Raw genomic sequence first — 21,508 nt, forward strand, 5'->3', positions numbered from 1 at the left:
AAAGCCATTTAACAGTGATAAAATTGGATAGATCCACAATAAGTTATGATATGTATAGATTTCATGTTTCAGACTTTATGCTGGTGCTCTTTTATTGTTAAGATGTTTGTACCTATATAGCTATCATTTTAACAAGCACCTCTTGAATTGTATAAGCTCTTGGGCAGGAAAGCTAAGCTGGCAGAAAGAATGGAAATATTTGCATCAATATCTATATTTATAAATTTTTTACCATTGGAACTGAGAAGCTTTCACATTTGTTTATGTTGGAGACCTGTAAAAAGTTTCTCTCTCCTGAGAGGGAAATAGTGCCAGGTTGTTACTGCCCTTCACAGAAACACTGCAGGGAAATACTTCTAACACTTCTTGACTCAAGCTCTAAAAGCAGTTTTGTACAAATAGGCAGTCTGATCATGTCTCTCCAGTAAATTAAAATCCCAGAAAAATACTAGAAAATAGAAAATGCAAGTATGCAGTGTGCAGTGCACATTTCAGTGTGTCCTTAGTTATAATTTTTTTATTACCTGAGGTAATCCAAGTGAGTTTCAGATCAGGGCATATGAAATGATATGAATAAAGGTCTGCTCTTGGAAGCTGTTGTTCATCAATCAATTAACTGAGAAAATTTTTTTAAATTCTCATCTTCCTGCTTCAGCTATACTGAATTAAAGTGTGACAGTTAAATTTTTTCCTTGAAATATATACCTTGATAGAGTGTTTGAACGTCCGTATGCTTTCTGAGGTGAGCAGATGTGGCCACTTCTTCTGCAGCGTGAAGTAAGGAAACACTATGTCTCTTCTGGAAAAATACAGTATGCCCTTACACAGATACTCATTTTTAAGTAAGATTGAACATATTTGGATGAATGAAAAACAGCTGGATTTTCTTAAAGGCAATATAGTCTTCATTATGTAATTGGTGCTGTATCATATATTTATAGCTGTTTGTTTAATTTTTAAAAGTGAAATGAATCTTTAATTGCTGGCTTACAGAGAGGAACACAATGCTTTAAGCACAAAGTCTAAAATGCCATATTATTTCAGACTGGCCTGAATTATTAGGGGACATTTCTAGATTAATAACTAAAGAGCCCTGCACAGTAGAGAATGCATTTTCATGGTCATGTTTTAATGATCTATCAAAATATTGTGATATATTTTGCTATGTTTAGCTGCTCAAGTCAAACACTAGAGGAAGAGCTTAGCATTTATTTTTAGTAAGTCATATGTTTTAGAACATCTCTATATGCATTTCAATTTAGAAATAGTAATGTATAAATATTTAACCTAAAGTAATTTTAAATGTGCCTTTTATCCTTTTCTCAGCAATACCATCATAGTCTTTGATCAAAGAGTAAATTTCAGTATGCTAAAGGTTCTTCAATCAGCATAATATACTGCTTTATCAGGCAGTCTTTTTGGATGTCCCCGATGGTTGACACAGTTCAAGTGGGATAAGATCTAAAAAGACAGTGATGGATTCAAGTAAAGCTTGTCAGCTCTCAAATCTGCTTATTTTATCTGTGTATTTTTGTATTATACATGCACGAAGTTTCAAAAAATTTAGTTTCCTAGGAAGTAAATAAAGTTGTGAGAGCTAATACTTTAAAATGGCTTGTTTGGAAGGAATTCTGTTTAAAATAATTTCAGTCTTGCTTAAGTGATTACCTAAATATATTTTCCATCCAAGCTGGAAAAGACAGATTTATTGGACTAACAGCTGTCACTACTACTGATAGGTGCTCAGCATCTGACTTCTCTAGCTGCTGTTAAATCACATACAATTCCTTAGGCTGGGAAAGTAAATAAAGATAACTAAGTGCAGTAATCTGTGTGAAACCAGGGGAAAGAACATGGGTTGCAGGGAGATCTGAAAGGCCACACATAAGCTAATCTGCATGCATGTGGCTTTGCTGTTAATTGCAGCCTCAGCATCTGTGTAAATAACTTGTTAAAAAGCCAGGTTGGTGTTATAAACATGGAGTTTTCTGGTACTATTGTCCAGTACATAGTGCTGAAACATGTCAGCAGCAATAATTACAGAGAGACACACCTTCCCCTTCAAATATTATTAAATGGAAAACAAAACTAGGAATAAACAGGTGGCCTGGGGAGACTTAAAAAAATTAATGGTGGATTTCAAGACAAAATTACCTACACAAAAAAGAAAGCAATTAAAAACATAATTGAGAATGTGCATAAAGGGATAAAGATGAGAAAATGACAGTAAAGGTTTTCTTTGCTATTGTTCTGGGAAAAGATGGAAGAGAAGCAAATAAGATGCTGTTGTGTCTGAAATACTGGGAAGACTGATAAAAGTGCTTATTGAGTAATGTGACCCCACAGTAGGAGATCATGGACAAGAGGCTGGATGTTCATCTTGTTATTTTCTACTCAAAGCCAAGCAGAAGAGGAAATTATAACAAGAGCTGAGAAGTCTTGTAGCCCCAGAAACTGTGGAAACATTAAAGATTCCTTGTTAATGACAGATTTGTATGTGGCAGACAAGTTTCTTGTGGGAAAGACTGTCAGGAAACATATATTGTGTGCAACAGCAACACTTCCACTAACCACAACTGTGGTATTCTCTTGGGAAAGTATCAAAGTTATAGTGGCTACTAGGAAAAAAGCCCAAAGCAATCTACTGGCTCACAACAAAGAAAGTGAGGAATTAGGAGACATTGAGGCTGATACAGTAGTTTAGGGCAGACATTAGAAAGCAGCATGAAAAGTAGAAAAAACAAGTGCCCAGTCTGTGGACAGGTATAAGGACTAGAAATACTTCTTATCCTGAAACTGAAACTAACATTATAGCGGTCAGCAGCAGTACAGGTAATGAAAGAAGCCTCTAGAAGTGATAGCCATGTGTAAGTGATCCCCAAACTAATATATATATGTATTCATGTCAAATAATGTTTGAAGATGTTATTAGACTAACAACCAGTTACATTCCAGCTGCCTTGTAATTCCAGCTGATAGCTGAGCCTGAAAAGTGGTTAGATTTAGGAAGAATGTCTCCAAAGTGACCAAAGGTAGTAAAACCTTTCTGAAGTCAGTGAAGTGAGTACATATTGTCCATGAAAACCCACCCTCCTCCAGTGGTAAATTATTTTTTAGAATTTCCAGTAGTCCAATAGGATTGTACTTCCCACTGTTGAACAGCAATGAAGTCCTTGATGGAAAAGAGAAATGAAAATTGTCTAGTAGCATGCAAATATATTTCAAGGAAATGGACATGTACAGTGCAGGGTTGTTTTAGAAGTATATTCCCATGTTTACTGTATAAGACAATGAAATGTTTTTAAACTCCCAATAGCAAGGAATTGGCAAACATACTAGCTACCACACTGTGTACAGTATTTACAGCAGACTACCGTGGTTGTGTAGTTCCAGAAGAAATGAGGGAGGTAATATTCAGATAAATATCAGAACATGTACTGAAGTCACACTGAAAATAAGTAATTAGCCGTATCCAAAGACTGTGGGTAGAGGATCTGTTTTAGGATAAAAATACCATTTTAGGTGAAGTCAAGTACATGCTTTGATATAATAAAGCAAGGCAACTACCTTTACTGTTAGCTTTGGGCTGACCACAAGTAGCTTTAAGTATCTGTCTGTCTTCAAAGGAATTCTAATGTCAATTGTAACAGGCACAAGAAAAAGTCCTAAGAGCAGTACTGATGATATTCTTGAAGGTAAATGAGGCATCAAGAAACAAGCAACACATAATAGGAAGGTGCAACAAGTTATGAATGAATACTGTGGAGAGTATATCAATGAAAACGTGGTCAAGGAGAAGGTGAGAGGAACTGAGCTCTGTAGATTTCTAGGAAATAATTTTCAGGCTTTGAGATGCTATTAGGAATATGTAAGGTTGATGTATATGAGGGGGGGCAATGAGGATGAATAACTGTCTTCCTAGGTCTGCATGCTCTTACAAATAGCCTTTGATGCAGGTTTTAATACGTAGCAGTCCAGTGTAAGAAGAGTTGTGTGTCCAAGAACAAACATTTGAAGACAAAAAAAAGTATTATAGCCAAAGTATTTGCTCAAAGCACTTGTTTTGCTGAAAGGCAAGGATTCTGTGGTTACTAAAGGTATTAGCTTGCAGAAATTGTTGGTATCAAGAGACACAAAAAATTTGCTTTAAGAAGGAGTTGTGGACCAAGCTTTTTGCAAATAAAGGTTTCCACCAGCTCACCTGTATGTACCAGCACTGTGAGCATCCCATCAGTAAAACTGCATTCCAAATTGAGTGTTGTGTAGACTGCAGAATTATGTAGTGTGGAACAAGAGTCACTGTTAGTAGCTGACACTGAACTGGCTTTCCTGAACACAATGCACACGTCTCTGTGAGATGGATTCCAGCGATACTATATGTTGTATTTGCTTCTTTTCTTGAAATGTGTATGTGCTCTCTCTCTCAACATAATTCTATACTCTTAAGAGGGGATTAAGGAATAAAAGAGTTTATAGTCTGGCATTGACCATATGAGAACCATGTAATGCATGAAACTATTTCTTACACGAGATGATGGGTGTGCTGTGTGGTGGGGATATATTTTTTTTTTTAATAGGCAATTGAGTCATAATCATAGGAGTTGGCGTGAAATGGACAGCAGTTCATATATGAAATGAGAGACATCACTAGGTCTGGTCAGAGAGCTGCCTGCTTGGCAGACATGAATATCTAATTGAGGGCATGTATATTACTGGATGATGAATTCAAAGACAATATGTGATACAGTCTTTACCCATCTCAGTTCTGGCAGAAGGTGAGAATAGATTTTACTTCTGCTAACAGTCACCCATAAAACAAGACACATTTCTGGGAAGTGTCTGATGAAGGACATGCAGGCTATGCCTTGGGAGCCCCAGGGCTGCTTTGCAAAGTAGGTGTTTGGCCTGAGATCACTGTACTCACACAATAGTCCACACTGTGCTACAGCTGGATTTAACTAAATTGGCATCAACAGGACTTGGAGCACAAGGGCACCTTCTTCATGAGTAGCACAAAATGATGGTACAGCACAGTTGGTGTGCTGTACAGACAGGCAGGAGACTGTTGATTTAATGCAAAACAGAAAGGAAGGCAGACAGGAAAAGATCCTAACAGATAAGCAAGAGAATCCATGGGAGCAGATAAGGGAATGCAAAGCTAAACACAGAACAGTGAAATGGGTGAGTGAAGGTCGTCTTGCTGTGCCCAGATGGTCAGGTTGGGATTCATGCAAAACAATGGCATAAGGCAGCAATACAAGATATGGTGGGATCCTAAATATTTGCGTAACAAATGAAATTGAAGAAAACCCAGGATTTTGGAGCAAATATTAGGAAAAAGCTGTGTTGACATATGAGAGACAGAATAAATTAGTAAGAGCAAAATGGAGAGAACACCATGTTGCAGAATGCAGAGAGCTACTGTTTGGAAGCCTGTATTCCAGCAGCAGCTGATAAAGTAGGAGAAGATTAGTGGACAGTGGAATAAAATTATTAGACCTCCTTGTTCAGCCTGAGAAACCCTAAATGATCAGCAGCTATATTCAGAGAAAAGACTGTACTCTTGCTGTGGCCTTCCTGTTAAAAACGCCTACATACACAAGGGAAAAAAAAAAAAGAAAATATCCTGAAATAAATCAAATGTATTATAGACCTCTTACATGAAACAATAGTAACCTTCCATTTGCACTATTTATTAAGTTTGGTCACTTAATTTCACTTAGGCCAGAAATTAAACAGGAGATAGAGAATAGTAATGAGAAGGATCAGAGGCATGGATAGAGTTCCATACATGCAGAGATTAAAAAGATTAGGGTATTTACGTAACAACAGAGCTGAGTAAGAGGTGAAATGAAAGAGGTGTATAAATTATTAATGGTTTAGAGAAGGTCAAGGAGGTGTACCAATTTAACTGTCTCAGAACTCAAAAACAAAGGGTTCACAATAAAATCACAGCCTTTCAGTTTTAAATTGATAGCAGAAAATCCTTTTTACACAAATGTGGCATCACTCCCTCAAGATCTGAGGCAGTGAACTTCATGACATTAATAAAAGGGGCAGAAAAAATGAGCAATATTTCTTACTAACTTGGTTAATCATCCAATAACATTTGATCTGAATATTTAAGAATCTTTAACATATTGATCCTTACAAAATGCTTCTAATGCAGAAAAGTATTATCATGCCACTAATCGAGTGAACAACGTTGGCACTGCAGCAGCACTAGATAATTTGCCTTGGACTACAGACAGAACCTCATGTAGCGCAAAACTGAATTTCAGATTGGCACTTTAATGTGTGGACAATCTTTTTTTTGGCCATTATTTATTTATTTTGGTGATGCACAGTTGTTCTGATACCGCTGACTGCACAGCTTCTTATGAAAGCACTTGGGTTATGTGTCATGGTGCTTTCCATAGTCACGTGTCCAGCACCTAATGGACTGACCAGAGGATTTGCATTTAAATTTGATTAGTCCTCGTGGAACTGGGCTTACTGAACATGCCCAAATCAATGAGGTTGGGTATACTTGCAAGAAGTGCTGCTTCCCTGAAGCAATGGAAATATTGCATTTTCCATGCAGCATATGTTTGTCCATATCTATCAAGGAAAGTTTTGGCTGTTTTTAAATGCTACCTCCCAAATCACTGATTTATCCCAGTCCCTGCTGTTTGCTTTCACAGAAGCCTTTCACTGACATTTTGTCATTTTTCTCTGACTACCATATGCTGGGCTGATGGAAAAGAAGACTGGGCATGGAGCTATTCAGGTGGCTGGCAGCTCCCTCCTCATTTGTGCCTCAGGAAAGATAAGAGAAGACAGTAGACAGACTTGGTCAGTTGTTTTGACAAGTCATATATAGTCTGTGTTTCTGGATGAGTATTGCCAGTTAGCAGTGATGTTTAGTGCATGACAGCAGTAATGTAGCTTGTATAAGAAATATTCAAAGAATGGCTATTATCTGGGATCTAAGTTTTCAGATTGTAATCTAACTTCTGCCTACCAGAGGTGAGGAAGGAATTTTATACATCAGTATGGTATCAAGCAGCTCCTTACTAAGAAATAATGTTTAAACTGTTGCATGAAATTATCTGCCCATGGCTACTATGGAGGACAGGATAACAGATTCAACAAACTGTTACTTTGATTGAATGCAAAAAAATCTAAAGTAGAAAGCAGTAAAAATGCAGCAGTGAGCTATTTTAAAGTTAATGGTTCTTCCTTTGAGTGTAAAATGGTACAATGCACCCCTTACAGTGGCATGAAATGCAAACCATGCAAACAGTGTTATTTTGTTAATATATATTCTATGTCTGTAATCTTGGTTCTGCATGAATGTGTAAATATAAATGCAAAACTTTTCTGAAAAAGCCTGTTAGGATATCTGTGCTCTACTGAGACAAAAAAAAAAACCCCAAAAACCAAAACCAAAAACAACCAAAAAAACCCCCCCAAAATACTAAAACCCTGTAAAAAAGCAGCAAAACAAAATCACACCACAAGATTTTTGCTTCTAGTTCAGAACTGTCACTTTGCTTCCAATAGAGGCAGACTAACAAAGGCTGCCAATTCAGCCCAAGGAAAAAGGATTGGCCAAAACCTGCAACTTCAGGTTCTGAAATCTGCTATTACATCAACCATAATCTTGTTTCCTAGTAGTCTCTTTTCCTAGTAGCCTCTCTCAACTTGATCTTCCTTTTATTTAATGGCAGTACAGAATTTCATTGGTTACCAATGGCAAATAATGACACACATGGTTCTCTGTGTCCACAGAAAATATCTCAAAAATACATCCTGATTTTGCCTTCATTCTTGTCACAGGCTGGGGGTCTATTCAGCTGAATATCTGAAATTGCATCACATGCAGTGGGAGTTTGTGCTGTACTTGTACATTTATGCTCAGATAAATGGTGGTGTAAGAGAAGAGGGATATTCTATTTTTCTAGTAAATCTGTGCCTCATAGCCAAGATAGGTCCTTTTCTTCAGTTATTTTTCACTAGTTATTTCCTAAATTTCTGGCAAAAACACTTGCAATTAGGTCCTCATGTAAATAGTGTTTTAGTCCAAGTTCTTCTTTCCATTATTCCTGTCCTCAGATCATTCCAATTTTAATCTGCAGTGACTTAATTTTGTTTTACATTGACAATGCTTCTTTGTTTGAGTCATCATATCACTTATTTATATGCCATGATTATGAAAGAAAATTTTAAACCATCTCACCCCAGAACTGATACTTGAGTAAGTACCATTAAGCCCCTTCCAAGTGTCAAAGTGCCCCTTTCAAACTGTCAGCTGCCCAACAGTCTATTTCAATTTTTCCTTTCCATCTAACTGTTCCTCTTTTACCTCTTTCTTCTCTAACATTATTTATTAACTTCCCACATAGCCCTGTATCAGCTATTTCACTGTAGGCTGGACAGAGGACATCTAAGGATTTTCTTTTAAAGCCAACTCTCTGTAAAAAAAGACTTATCCACCAAGGCTGGACTTATCCACACTTGAATTAATTTTGTATGTATTTCTGTCTATAAGCATCATCTGTTTTACAGCACTGTGTTCTACTGAGGTCCAAACAGTGCAGTAACTGGATCACTTTTTCTGTTTCACTGCTTTATAAACACAATAAATGCTGCTACCCGTTCATATGACAACTTGAGACATTTATTAAAAGTATTTTCATGTGAATACATATGCTAAGGCTTTCAGAATACCAGCTTGGAACTTGGTAGATGCTGTAGAAAACCCCATGAGTTTTATTTCTACCTCCTCTGTGGTCAGTACCATCCCACACTTGCATTCCCAATATCCAGCTTTGCTTCCAGGACATATTAAATGCCCTTTCTGTAGCCTGAGGGAGCATTAATTTATTTTTGGATTTATTAATTTTGTTTTTCACCCTATGTCACAAATCAGGGAAGCTGCTGAACTTGGGGACTTCCAAGGCTGTTCCAAAGGATTCACCCCACTGGTGCATTCTCTCATCATATGGTAATTTTGAGAGCATTTCAGCCAGTTTCTTTGTAACTGAAGACTTGGAAGAAAATATTTGCCCCAGGAACAACTTCCAATAATTCAAGCCAATACTCTTTAGCTTTTTGTCAAAGCCTCTTTGGTGCTCAGTGCATATACATATATAAATAAAATTAATTCCTTAATTCCTGTGAGTCTCATCCAGAGGCCTCCTGATTTTTAAATTTTTTAGAATAATTTGTTGGAATATAAATGGTGGGGAGGTTTTTCAAAGACATGCCTAACCTACTTTTTTTTTTTTAATCCATGTATCCATGTCTACTCTCCTGAGCAAGGCTTTAGCTGTTAGCACACCTAAGACCTAAGAACTTTTGCTCATTCTTGTCTTGGCCTCTTCCACTGAGCTCTGTGTCAAACTTTCCATTATGTTGTTTTCTGTTGTATTCTACTGCTGAAGTGTTGTCTGTGGTTTCTTGTGCTTTTTTAATGTTTAATTTCTGTCCTGTAAGTTCTTTGTGGTCTGAAATTGATGTGTGGATAAGAGCAGCTTCCTGCATTGCTAAAAGGGCTGAGCTGGGGGATTGGCTTGTCATGGCAGGATTTTAGCTCATCAGGCTCAAACTCTGCCTTTACAAGCCCCATTCTAGTTTTATGAGTTTAATATTCCTGTTAAAATAAGCAGCTCAAAGAAAGGTAAACCATCAGAATCTAAATTGTCTTGGCTGCCTTTGCATTAGCCCTGTAGCATTACTAGTACCTTGAATGTTGCATCCTTCTGTCACCAGAATTGATCCATAAACTTTTTCTTACCATCTGCAATATGCCTACACATCTCTTGTTAGCAGAAGCAAATCACCTTAGCAAGAGAAACTGGATTGTTTTATTTGACTTGCTGGCCTGGAGTTCATCTCTCTCCAAGACAGATCATTCTTTGAGTGTGATTTAGCACTTCCATGTGGTGCTATGCTAGGTGACACAAGACCTCTGTTGGTGCACTGGCATGCATAGTGACATGGTGGCCAAAATAATAATGTTGTGGGAAAAACTACAGTGTTGCAGAACGTGAAGTGTTAAGTGCGAGGGGTACCTCATGGATCTAGGAAATCACACAGCATAAAAACACAGATAAGATCTCCACCAATATGACTAAATTTCGTTTGTACTCAGAGGGACTGACAGTTGTGAAAAAGATTAGATCTTAGATGATCAAATAGGCATTCACAGCAGGTGTACAAGCCTCATATTTGCCAACAGGAAGTCATGATATGCAGGCATTATGCAGGAACAAACATTTCTTTTGGATGTGACTAATTACTACAGGATTTGAAGTGAGTGTGGGTTTGTGTCATGTGAGTATATATTCAGCATCTCATGCAAGATTATCCATCAGATCTTTTGGATTTTGCTTTAGAAGAGCAATGACCACTGATTGGGAGCAAAGATAAATGCCTGAACTACATTTCAAAGGTTTATTTCAAAAGAAATCATAAGTCTATAATGACTGCTTATTTGATAAATTTCCTGTTTCATTCTGAAAACAGAGCTAGTGTTAACTGAGAGCATCTACATGTTTTTGGTTTGGTTCAGATTATGCTGTTCTTTTTTGTTTAGAGGTAGAGGGGGGAAAGAAAGAAATGTAGCTTTCAGCTAAAGTTTACACTGTAAAAGTTATTCTCATTTTGGGAGCAATTCTTTATTGATGTGACTCATTAAAAGGATTCTTTTCACAAATTGGGATTACTCACTCAAGTAAATGAACTAAAATGAAGGCATTATCTTTTAAGATTAAATGATAAAATCTATGAATTAGACAGTTATAATAGAACCATTAACAATATTTAATTACAGTACAGATACTACAGCCATAGCAGCAGTACATGGCAATAGCTACTCATTCTTTTGCCTGCTCTTTCACTGTGGCATATTATGGAAGGATTATTTAAGTCCTATTTTTAGATTTAGAATTATGCAGACAGAGAACAACCAAAACTGGAGGTGCTGTATTCACAGCTCACATGTTATTTCAGGTGGTTTGAGCTAAAAATAAACACAGTAAAAAATAATTATGTCTTGTGCTCAGAGGGGCAGTTTATGGGGCCCAGAGGGATTCAGGGTCAAATGCTGTGTGATGTGCAGCCAGAACAGTCTCTGGACTCGTTAAATGACATTACAGTCTTAACCATTCCAATTAGGTGCCAAAAAAGGATTTGGAGGCCTATGGTGGACCTTTAACAATGAGAAAGTTATGACAGATTCAGTATATACTTTTCAGATCTGCAAGATTTATTTGTCCATGCAGCCTACTCAAAAAACGAGAGATCTGGTTTGGGACCCTAGTTGACCAAATTAAGCACTGCTCCTAACTCTCCATCTACAAACTGTGCAATACCTACTGTGGATAATTGATTGCTGCTCAATATAGATTCCTAGGCAGGCTCCAAAGTCCTCTTTGTGCACTGCTATCGTATTCCCTAAAGTGTCTGTCCTTCTGTCTGTCTCGGGTAAATGTTTTACCAAGACTATATTATAATATCTCTATGGAAGAACCCTAATGAAAAATGGTATAGGAAAATAATACCTCTATAAAGGTGCTCAAGAATTTGGGTAATGATTATCTGATGAAACACTCTTTTGCAAAAAAGGGGTCACTTAGTAAAACTAGAACTTTCTGCAGAAATACACTAATTTTCATGAAATGTCTGCTGGGTGAAAGCTTTCCAGGTGCAGAGACAAAGACTCAGCTCTCCCATCATCAGTTGATGGCACTTATCTGAGATATGAAAGACTAACAGTTCAGGGGCATAAGTTGGTTTAATTATCAGCTCCACAGAGCTGTAAGCTATAGTAAAAGCTCTATTACCTTAATTGGCAGGATGTTGATTGGGAGGTGCTTTGCCTTGCATGCTTCTCTTTCAGAATTCTGGCTTCTGAATATTGTGTAAATGAATGATGTTGTAACTTGTGCAGAAAAAATATTCACTTCTATGACATCTGAAGTAAAACACCTGATTTGTTCTTGTTTCTAAATACCACCTATTTCAGCTCTGATACAGAAGCTGTTTCCTGTTTTTCATTTTCTCGTATGATTTCTCTCTCATAGATTGTGTGGGCTTTGGGTCTCAGATGATCCAAATTATTTTTCATTTGTGTTGAAATGAGAATATTCTTGCCTTGGCATTATCAAAAAGCTCATAAAAAGGAATACATTGAGATATTTGTTTAAGGTTTTTCTCAAAATATAAGAAAGGTCCTGCTGTCATAAGATGGAAAGCAGTTGGACCTTTTATAATGAGCTGCTCTTTTGTGTGCAAGATTTAAAAAATCCCTGCCACTGCCTTGTATAAATCAAGGTTGTAACATTTATTAATATCTTCTGGATATACATGGTCATTTTTTCTGCGAAGGTGTCTTGATATGATTTGCCTTGACACTGTTCTGCTGAGGAATAAATAAGAGAACTGTGAAAACACAGGATGATGGAGGATCTGTACAACATTTAGACAAAGGAAATCATTTAGTGTATTGAACTTCTAAAAATGCACTTTGAATTGCTGTTTATGTTTAAAGATACAAATTCACCTGCTCTAATATTGGCAAATTAAAAAAATAAAAGTAACCTCCCCATCCATAGTTCCTGATACAGCCTTAACCAAATCATTTGCAAATTTCTACATTGATAGCCTTTATAGCTCTATTTTCTAATTCCTTATTATCTGGCCATTAAAACATGTGCCTAGATCTGTTAAGATCCATGCAATTCCAACTGCAGTGCACTTGAGGATCTTTCTTTTTGGTTAGGTGAATGCCTAAAAATTATAGCAAAGGAATGTATGTGGGTGTGTTAATCTTCTACATGTGTTGCTGAAATGAAGAATTGATATAAAGATTAACAGGCTGACGTTAGTGCAAATGAAAATTTGGTATAGCTTTTTAAAAGATAGACCCTTTTGGTTTTGGTTTACAAGATCTGTCAAAACTTTACATAATCCTTAAAACAAATCAAAACATTTTCCACTGAATCATATTACTTAGCTCTTTTGCAACACAAGGTAGCTACCTATACACATGATCTATAGGGCTAGAAAGAACTGTGTGTTCATCATTGATGGTAGGTAAAACCATTCAAGCAATAGCATCCGAATTGTCCTGGGGTATATTCAGTGTTCAGGCTGTGCCAAGCATCTCTTATTTTTCCCACTGTGTTTTGGACTGGTAATTGGGAAAAAAATGCACAATCACGTGGATCTAGTGTTGTTCTTGTTGCTTAGAAATACATGACATTTTGGAAATAACAGAATTGTAAATTTAAAGCTACTTCCACTCAAATGTCACCTGAACAAGCAGTGCTTCTTCAGCAACAGATTGGATTCATAAGTGCCATTAGATTTGGGACTCACATTCAAATGAAATTAAAATTCTTTGATTGTTAAATAAACTGCTAAATTCAGTGTAATGGTAACAAACAGGTTAATAAATTAGATGTGCCTCATCCCTTATCCTATTTTAAAGATAAAAGCAGTGACTAATACCATATCAAGCAAAGAATTTCACCTCTTTTTTTTTTTCTTTTTTGATTTCTCCTTTTTTTCTATTGAAGTATCTCAGCATAATGCGAGTGGATTACTCTCCTTATGGTTCCTCTTAAGAGAAGCCAGTGGAGGATGTTGCTGATTGTGTTGCAGTATTGCCCTGTGTGTACATTATCCCATTATTAGAGATGTGGGATAGAATCTGACTACTTCTCACCTTGGGATGTAATGCTGTAGAATGGATCCAGTCCTGCACTGACAAAAAATGAGTGCATGTAAGCATTCACCTTCATTATCAGCCACATTTTTAAACATTTTTATCCAGGTGATTCTGCTCTGCATTTCTTCAAAGAATTAAGTCTTTCTGCACAATCCTGTTCACACTTGCCTGCAGTAACGAAGGCAGGTAAGAAAATGAAAAAAAAAAACCAACAATATTTTCAGAACTTTACCTTTTCATTTGTTCCATATTGTATATGATATGTGTTCCATTACTGAGGTACTGTATTGACAGACTTATAACTTCTTTTGTTTGTCAATGTGAGGCACAAGTTGATCTATTTTCTGGATAGACATTATTCCTGAATGGAATGCAATCCAGCAAGCAAGGCATCTGACTTTGGAGCAATTTTCAATTATGTTTTGAAAACAGTGGCCAAGCACAGCGGCCCTGAGCTAAAAAGTTAACCTTTGTGGGCCTTTTTTTATCTCTGAAATGAAAATGAAACTGTTTCCTTGTTTCCAGATAAATTGTAATGCTTACATCTATATCAATATTTGTACAGCTTTCTGAGATCTTTAGAAAGAAGTTGCCTGTGTTATTTTATTACTCTACCTTTTGAATTATGTAACTGTACTACTTTTTACCCTTTGAAAGATGAATTTTACTTTGAGATTTCATAATTGTCTCCTATGACACTCCTACTTTGAGAATAAGCATCTTAAAAAGGGAAGGAATTTAACTCTTATTCTAAAGAAAGATATCTAGAAGTTCTTGGATGTTCATATAAAGAGGTGAATCATTTGTAAACATACCTAAATTTGAATATGAAGCTTGTCTGTAGGAAAGAAACCATGCTGGGATTAAATATGTAATGAATATACAGTTTTAAGTTGCTCTTAATGACTTCTCATTTGGCATATGATTTCCATTTGTTTTTAGTTAGTTCTGTGTCACCAAAACTTTCCTATTTTTTTTTTCCAAAGACCCCTTGGTTCATTCATTAAACAAGGTCCTGATCTGGGGTTTAATCAAAGCTGAGTAGCAATGAAGGCTGTTGTCTCTGAATAGTCTTTTATTGTGTCAACTTTCCTTCTTTTGTTCTATTAGTGATTTTAGCTTTTCATGTCCTGCTCTTTTGTTTCTTTTTTTCAAGGACTGTGGGGTACAGGACATTCCAATTACCAGCCCATAATTCTCTGTTCTTTCAGACATCTCATAGACACATCCTCAAGGATACCTCAAAGGAGTGAATTTATAAAGAAAAAAGGTTAACAAAGTAAAAAGGAAAGCATGATCTTGATTGCTACTGTGTTTTTCTTGCTCTCTGCCCAGTACTAAAGGCTGATTCCTGGTCTAGTGTGTGAGAAGTAATGAATAACTGATTTCAGGGGCAATGAACTGACTGATAAATGCCAAATGTATAACCTACCCTCTGTTACAAATGTTAACCACAGCGCATTGGGAATATTGATGTGTAAATAAACAATAAAAGAATATGAAAGGAAATAATGACTCTGGTACACTTAAGAGCAGTAGGTACTGTGTACCTTGACTTCCCAGAGCTGCTCACTGAGGAGCTGACATGTAGGCTACATGAGCAGGCAAAGAGGGGGATTGAAAACTGAGTGAACAGCTGAGCCCTGAGGGTTGTGATCTGTGGCACAAAATCTAGTTTGAGACCAGTAACAAGCAATGTGTCCCAATGATTGATATGGATCCAGTACCCTCCCTTGAAGTGTTTATATTTTTCTCCTGACCCACTGGCAACACTCTTATTCAGCCCAAGGGAATGTTACTTTTTTTTTTCCTGCAAGGGCACACTGCTGGCTTATGTTGAACATGGGGATGATCAACCCCTTGCACCAATAAATGCTGGGGGCTGCCCAGCTGGAAAGCAGCTTGGAAGAAAAAAAGCCTGTGACTGCTGATGGTATCCAAATTGAACACGAGCCAGATATGTGCCCTTGTAGCAGAAAATCTACTTTATTGTTGGGATGCATTAGGCAAGTCAAGGGAGGTTAAGCTTCCTCTCTACTCAGCGCTGGTGAGGCCACACCCGAGAGTGCTGTGTCCACTTCTGGGGTCCCCATTGCAAGAGACGTGGAGAGAGTCCAAAGAAGTGCCATGAAAACTGTTAAGAAGTTGGAGCATCTCTCCTATGAGTAAAGGCTGAGAGCTGGGACTGTTCAGCTCAGAGAAGAGAAAGCTGAGGGGGATCTCACCAGTGTATACAAATAATCACAGGGAGACAGCAAAGAGGATAGGCCCAGGCTCTTTCCAGTGGTACCCAGTGACACGGACAGGGCTGATGGGCACAAACTGAAATGAAGGAGTTTCCCTCTGAACATCAGAAACCACTTTTTGCCAGTGAGGGTGACTGAGCACCGGCACAGGTTGCCCAGGGACATTATGGAGTCTCACACATTGGAGATATTCAAAAGCTGTCTGGACAAGGTCCTGGGCAACAAACTGTAGGTGGCCCTGCTTTGCTGGGGACTTGGATGAGGTGATTTCCAGACGTCCCTTCCAATGTCAACTCTGATCATCTTTAAGTAAGTGTTTGAAATGAAAATTAACATGCAGGTTCAAAATACATTGAAAAACATATCTATGATCTAGGGCAAATTCTCAACATAGTATAGGACATTTTTAGGATTTTTAGGATTTTCATTAGTGTGCATGAGAAAATGCTGTTATATCTTGAAATGTCACAGAGTAAGTTTACCTCTAAATATGCTGTGACAAATACAATAAAAAAATTCCAGACATATGAATGTCAGAATTAGATATATTCTTGTGTGGAAAATGAGACTGCCCCCATGTAGGCATTTTTGTAAAGAAAATTATTATAAAAATTTGAAAATAATTGAAAACTGAAATACAGATTCAGTATACATTACTTCTATTATTGAAACTTCATGCCCTTTAACTCAAAAGAAGCTTTATAAAATATTATGCTGAATTCTGGCAAGACTGAAGTTATTAAAAAGAACCATAGTAAAGTACTTCTGCATTAGGAATTGAATATTTTTTGTGGGAAATATGGACTGAGAATCTCTAGTGATAATAATAGAGTGGGCATGTAAAAGTACATTTGCACACCCCTGATATCTGAGCACAGTTATGCAGAATAGTTAATTCAAGCAGCACTGTTCTTATTACTAAAGTAGAATGCTTAAAAAATTCTAACTCTGCAGATAACAGAATTTATTCCAAAAGTACTCTTTGATGTATAATTAGGTAGATACCATTTTTTTCCCTCTGTTAAGGTTCTTAAGATATGTTATCTTGAAGTTCAGCTGACTTTATAATGATTCATTGTAGCAAAAGAAATTATATAGTGTAGAAATATTTTTACTGTGGTAAAATGGTCTAAAACTGGTCTCTTGTGCTATCCACAATCCTCAGTGAAATCCTCTTCCTAAAGGGAAGTAAGAAATATAGGAATACATTGTTCAGGAGAAGTCAAATGAAAGCCCTGGAAACAAATCTTGCATCTGTTTCCTAGAGGAACAGTAGAAGCATAATTTTTCTTCATAAGGGATATTCATAGCTATTTGGAATTTCACCGTAGAGGGTTCTTTCTGTTTTTGTGGGCTTTGTTTTCCCTGATCCTACCTGTGCTAGAGCAGTTTGTCTGCTAACAAACTGTGTCTAGTAAACCAGCTTGCTTCCCATGAGCCACTCTTGCACCAGCGAACCACCATTGTCCAGGCCTGGTGCCACGAGGTGTTGGAAGTTAGAAATGAACATCTGATCCAGTCTCCTATTTTAGCTTCTGATTTTCCAGTAGGATTGCATGATTCTTCTCTGTAATGAATGCACCACTGTGCACCTTCTAGAAATTTCCATAGAATCATGGAATTGTTAAGGTTGGTGAAGGACATTTCAAATCATCAGGTCCAGCCATTTATCTCTACTTGCCTTGCTTACCTCTGTTAAGTTTGTACACTGGGTGAGGGTGTGCTAAGCAAAACCCTTACTCCTTTTCCACCCATGTCACCTCTTGGTATGGCCTTTATACCTCCTGGTCCCCTGTCAGAGCACCAGCTACCTGACTGTGCTGCACACCCCATAACTCCTTGAGGAAGAGTATGTGCAATGGAACTTAAGGTTAGACTATATGGACTATTCCTACTGCTGTGTGTTTGCGCTAGAAAGAGGAGAAGGTGAGAGAAAGTCAGCCTGCTCTTGTGTGCTGAGGTTTGGATTTCTCCCAGAGTGCAGGCTTGGATCATGGGATTGAGTTAATGGTCGTGTAAATTTTGGAAGTTTTGTTGATCTTTTATACACCTTGACATCTGGTAGAACGGGGCTTCATTTGCTGCCTGTTGTGAAACCACTTTCAGGTGAAGAGAATGGACTGGATGCACTCACAGCACATGCCTTTCAGAGGGTGCATGCTGTTCTTCTCTGTGCCAGCTGGAATTTCCAACATGTTCGACGGTTTGTGTTGAAGTACATGGAAAATGTACACAAGTCAAGGAAGGTCAAAGGCAGAAATAAATGTGGCCAAGGTCCTCTTTTGCCAGAATGGAATGGTGTTTCTGAGTCAAGAAGATACAGTAAAAACTGTTATTCAACTGTCTGCCCTTAAAATGGGGCAAGATCCATGGAGCAGTTCCAGTCCTAAATAAATACTTCTGCGTGTATATCTTTGACAAAAAGAGACTGTACTTTGATTTCAAACTCTTCAAAGCATTTCTCTATGCCTATGAGCACAGTTTCCTCCTTCAAATAGCACTACTTCATCACAGTCAGGAGTGGATCATCCTCGCAGTAGTGGTAAAGCCATGTGGTGAGAGATAGATGGTGTTACTGATTTCAACAGAAGGTGCCAGGCTCTGAAAAATCTAAAAAAATCTAATAATTATCTGGACAATCTGAAAAATTGGGTAATTATATCTGGTTTGATATATTAATATGGGCTTAGGAAAGTAACTTTATGGGCCAGTGTTATAAAAAAAGATTATTTATTCCTTTGTTTCCTAATATTGTTATGTTTGAAGAAAGTTAGTTTAAAATAACCCCTTGAGAAATAAGATGTAGCTATTAAAAACAGAGACACACAAGCAACCTAGCTTTGGTTTGCTCTTTTGTACACCTTGTTCATTTTGATTATATCTTGGTATAAATCCTTGTCATTAAGTGCTCATATACCTTACAGGCAGCATTTGATGTTTATTTCTGAATGAATTGGATCCGTTCCAGTAGCAGATACTGTAATATTTATAATTTACTTTGACAGTGGATTATGTGGAACTGAGTGTCCTAAGGCATGCAAGTAAATCACATCAGCCTCAGGTTCTCAGCCATTGTGACTTTTGCTCCTTTGATACTGGTGCTTATAGATTCCTTTGCTTGTTTGGTTTGACTTGTTTGCATTCTCTTTCCTTCCTTTATGCTCCTACCCACTCACTGGCTAATTTCTTCCTTGTGTTTTAGAATTCAGTGGCACCTCAAGGAAAGTCAGAAATGACTGAGTGCAAGAAAAAAGTAAAGAGGAAGAGCGGTCCCCTTGCTGTGTTTGCAGGCAGTGCAGTCACAGTGTTGCAGATGAGGACTAGGAAGGGAAACTGTATGGAAACCTGACTCTTGTTTATTGCTCTTTTCCATCTCACTACTGGAAGAATTAATTAGTTCAAGGAATCACATGGGACTTTTTATCTGGACATCTCTGCTTTTACCCCTTTTTTAATTCAGCATTAGGGCTTCTCCTTTCCTTGAGCCCCATGGAGCTTCATTTTTTTCACGCTTGACAAGTATGCCCCTGCTCTGTTTCCTCATGTTCTCATTCAAGAATAAAAAGATGGGATGACCACATTCACTTATTAAATCTCTTCCAACTTCTTCAGAAACCTTTTGATTCACTTTTTTTTTTTTTTTTTGACAGCCATGGTCATATGGATCCATTTTCACCTGCTGTTGGTGTACATACTCCTCTTCAAGGCTGTACCTGTATTGTTGTGCTGGGCACAATTACATCAATAGCAAACTGGATTGAAAAAGCATAGAGGCTGCCTTCAAAGGTTTTAAAATATGTTAATATACTCCCTAATCCAGACTCCAGTTGTGTCAGTGATGCAGGAAAGTTCAAATGGAAGGAAGGGCCCTATTAGTTATGGATCAAGTGACAGAGGAAGAGCAGACAGTGAAGTACGTCCTATGTTTACCTGAAGCCAACTGCTAGTCTCAATTGTGCTGGAGCTACAGTACAGATAAATGTCTTTACTGGTGTCCTGGTTTCAAACATCTGCGTAGGCATGAAGGAACTCTCTGACGTGTGTAAAAGCCTGTTCTGTAGTTATTCCTGCTTGATCAGATGGTATGGTTCTATCAGCCCTATGGTCATTTCTGGACTGATAGTCCTGGAACTCCTCACATCTGTCTTTCAGGAAATAGTCTGATGGCCAGGCACCCTGAATGGCATTTGCACCAGCAGAGGGGGAATAGGTATCTTTTCAGATTTTGTCTCTACACCATGACATACCTGCCACTCCTACTGTCAGAGTCCTCAAGTGCCATGAACTGTGAGGAACATCCTCACACCAGCCTTGCCACACCACACCAACACAAAGAATTGCAATGTGTGGGAAGTGCCCTGCAGAGAGTGCCACACAAAACTGTGCTGTAGCTGCTGTGCAGCTGCAGCAGGGGCCACAGAGGCCACAGTTTAGCTAAGAATGACAGAAACAAAACCCCTGGTGTCTACTTGGATAGACAGTCAATCAACAAACACAGCTTAGGGGAGGCTCAGTGCAGAGGTGACCAGATGAAACATAATAATAGATTATGATGAAACTTAAGCAGATGGGATGATCTCATGGTATCCTTTGATTTAAAACTTTACAAAGCCATGAAATATTTTAGTGCTGTTCCCTGCTGGGATAAGTGTCTGCCTTTTGCTTTTCATTTAATACAGTGAAAATAGGAAAAGCATGCAAGTTCTATGGTGGAACAGATTTTTTTTTAATAAATTAAATTCTGTTAAACTAATGGATGGAAACTGTAGATATAGTGTGAATTTTTAAATACAGTGTGACTTCTCTCAATTTTCCCTGCAAATTTTCCAAGGGTAGTATGAATTGCTGAGAATAACTAACTGTGCATCACCAATAGCTTCAATAGCAGCTAAACCAGAAATGTTGAAGGCTCAGCCTTTATCACAGCACTGGGAAGGTTGCTTTATTTTAGAACCTGTGCCAGCACTTGAATCACAACAGCTCAGAATGACCTTTCACCATAACCAGCAGTTTGCATCCTCTATACCCACAAGGACAAGCTGAGAAACTTTTTCATGTAAATGAAAGATATTTGGAAGTTTGCCACTAGGAGAGGAGAAGAATTTATGGGCTGACTTTGGGGGAATACCTCCACATTAAATTTCTTAGCCCTTCAAAACATTTTTTCCTCCTATGAAGTAATTACTGAATACTAGCAAAACATGTAAAACTATTTCTTTCATTTTTTTGGTACTTTTGTAATGTCCCTTTTTTACTATTGAAAAATGTTAAGCATAATATAAACCTTGGTCTTCCTCATATCTTACTGTAAGATTTAGAAGGCACAACTAAAATGGAAAATTAAAAAATTGCAGAAGGGGCTTTTTGTTGAAGTGAGAGGAATTTCTGTTTTCTTTTAGTTTTCTTTTAGATTTTTAGACCCAGTCTTGTGAACTGCTCTGGATAAGCCATGTCCCATGTCAATGCTGAGTCTAACTGATCTCAATTAGTCTCAGCAGGCAGCAATTTCCTGGACCAAGTCCTTGTTTATTCCTGTGTGTGC

The 21,508-nt window shown here is 37.6% G+C and overlaps 1 long non-coding RNA gene across 4 annotated transcripts in view; it reads left to right on the forward strand.

The window, feature by feature from the left end:
• LOC137483223 (uncharacterized) overlaps window positions 1-21,508 on the forward strand; it is a 76,549-nt gene that overhangs the window by 28,706 nt on the left and 26,335 nt on the right. The window lies entirely within an intron of this gene.

This window comes from Anomalospiza imberbis, chromosome 1, assembly GCF_031753505.1.
Source record: "Anomalospiza imberbis isolate Cuckoo-Finch-1a 21T00152 chromosome 1, ASM3175350v1, whole genome shotgun sequence".
Lineage (NCBI taxonomy): Eukaryota > Metazoa > Chordata > Aves > Passeriformes > Viduidae > Anomalospiza > Anomalospiza imberbis.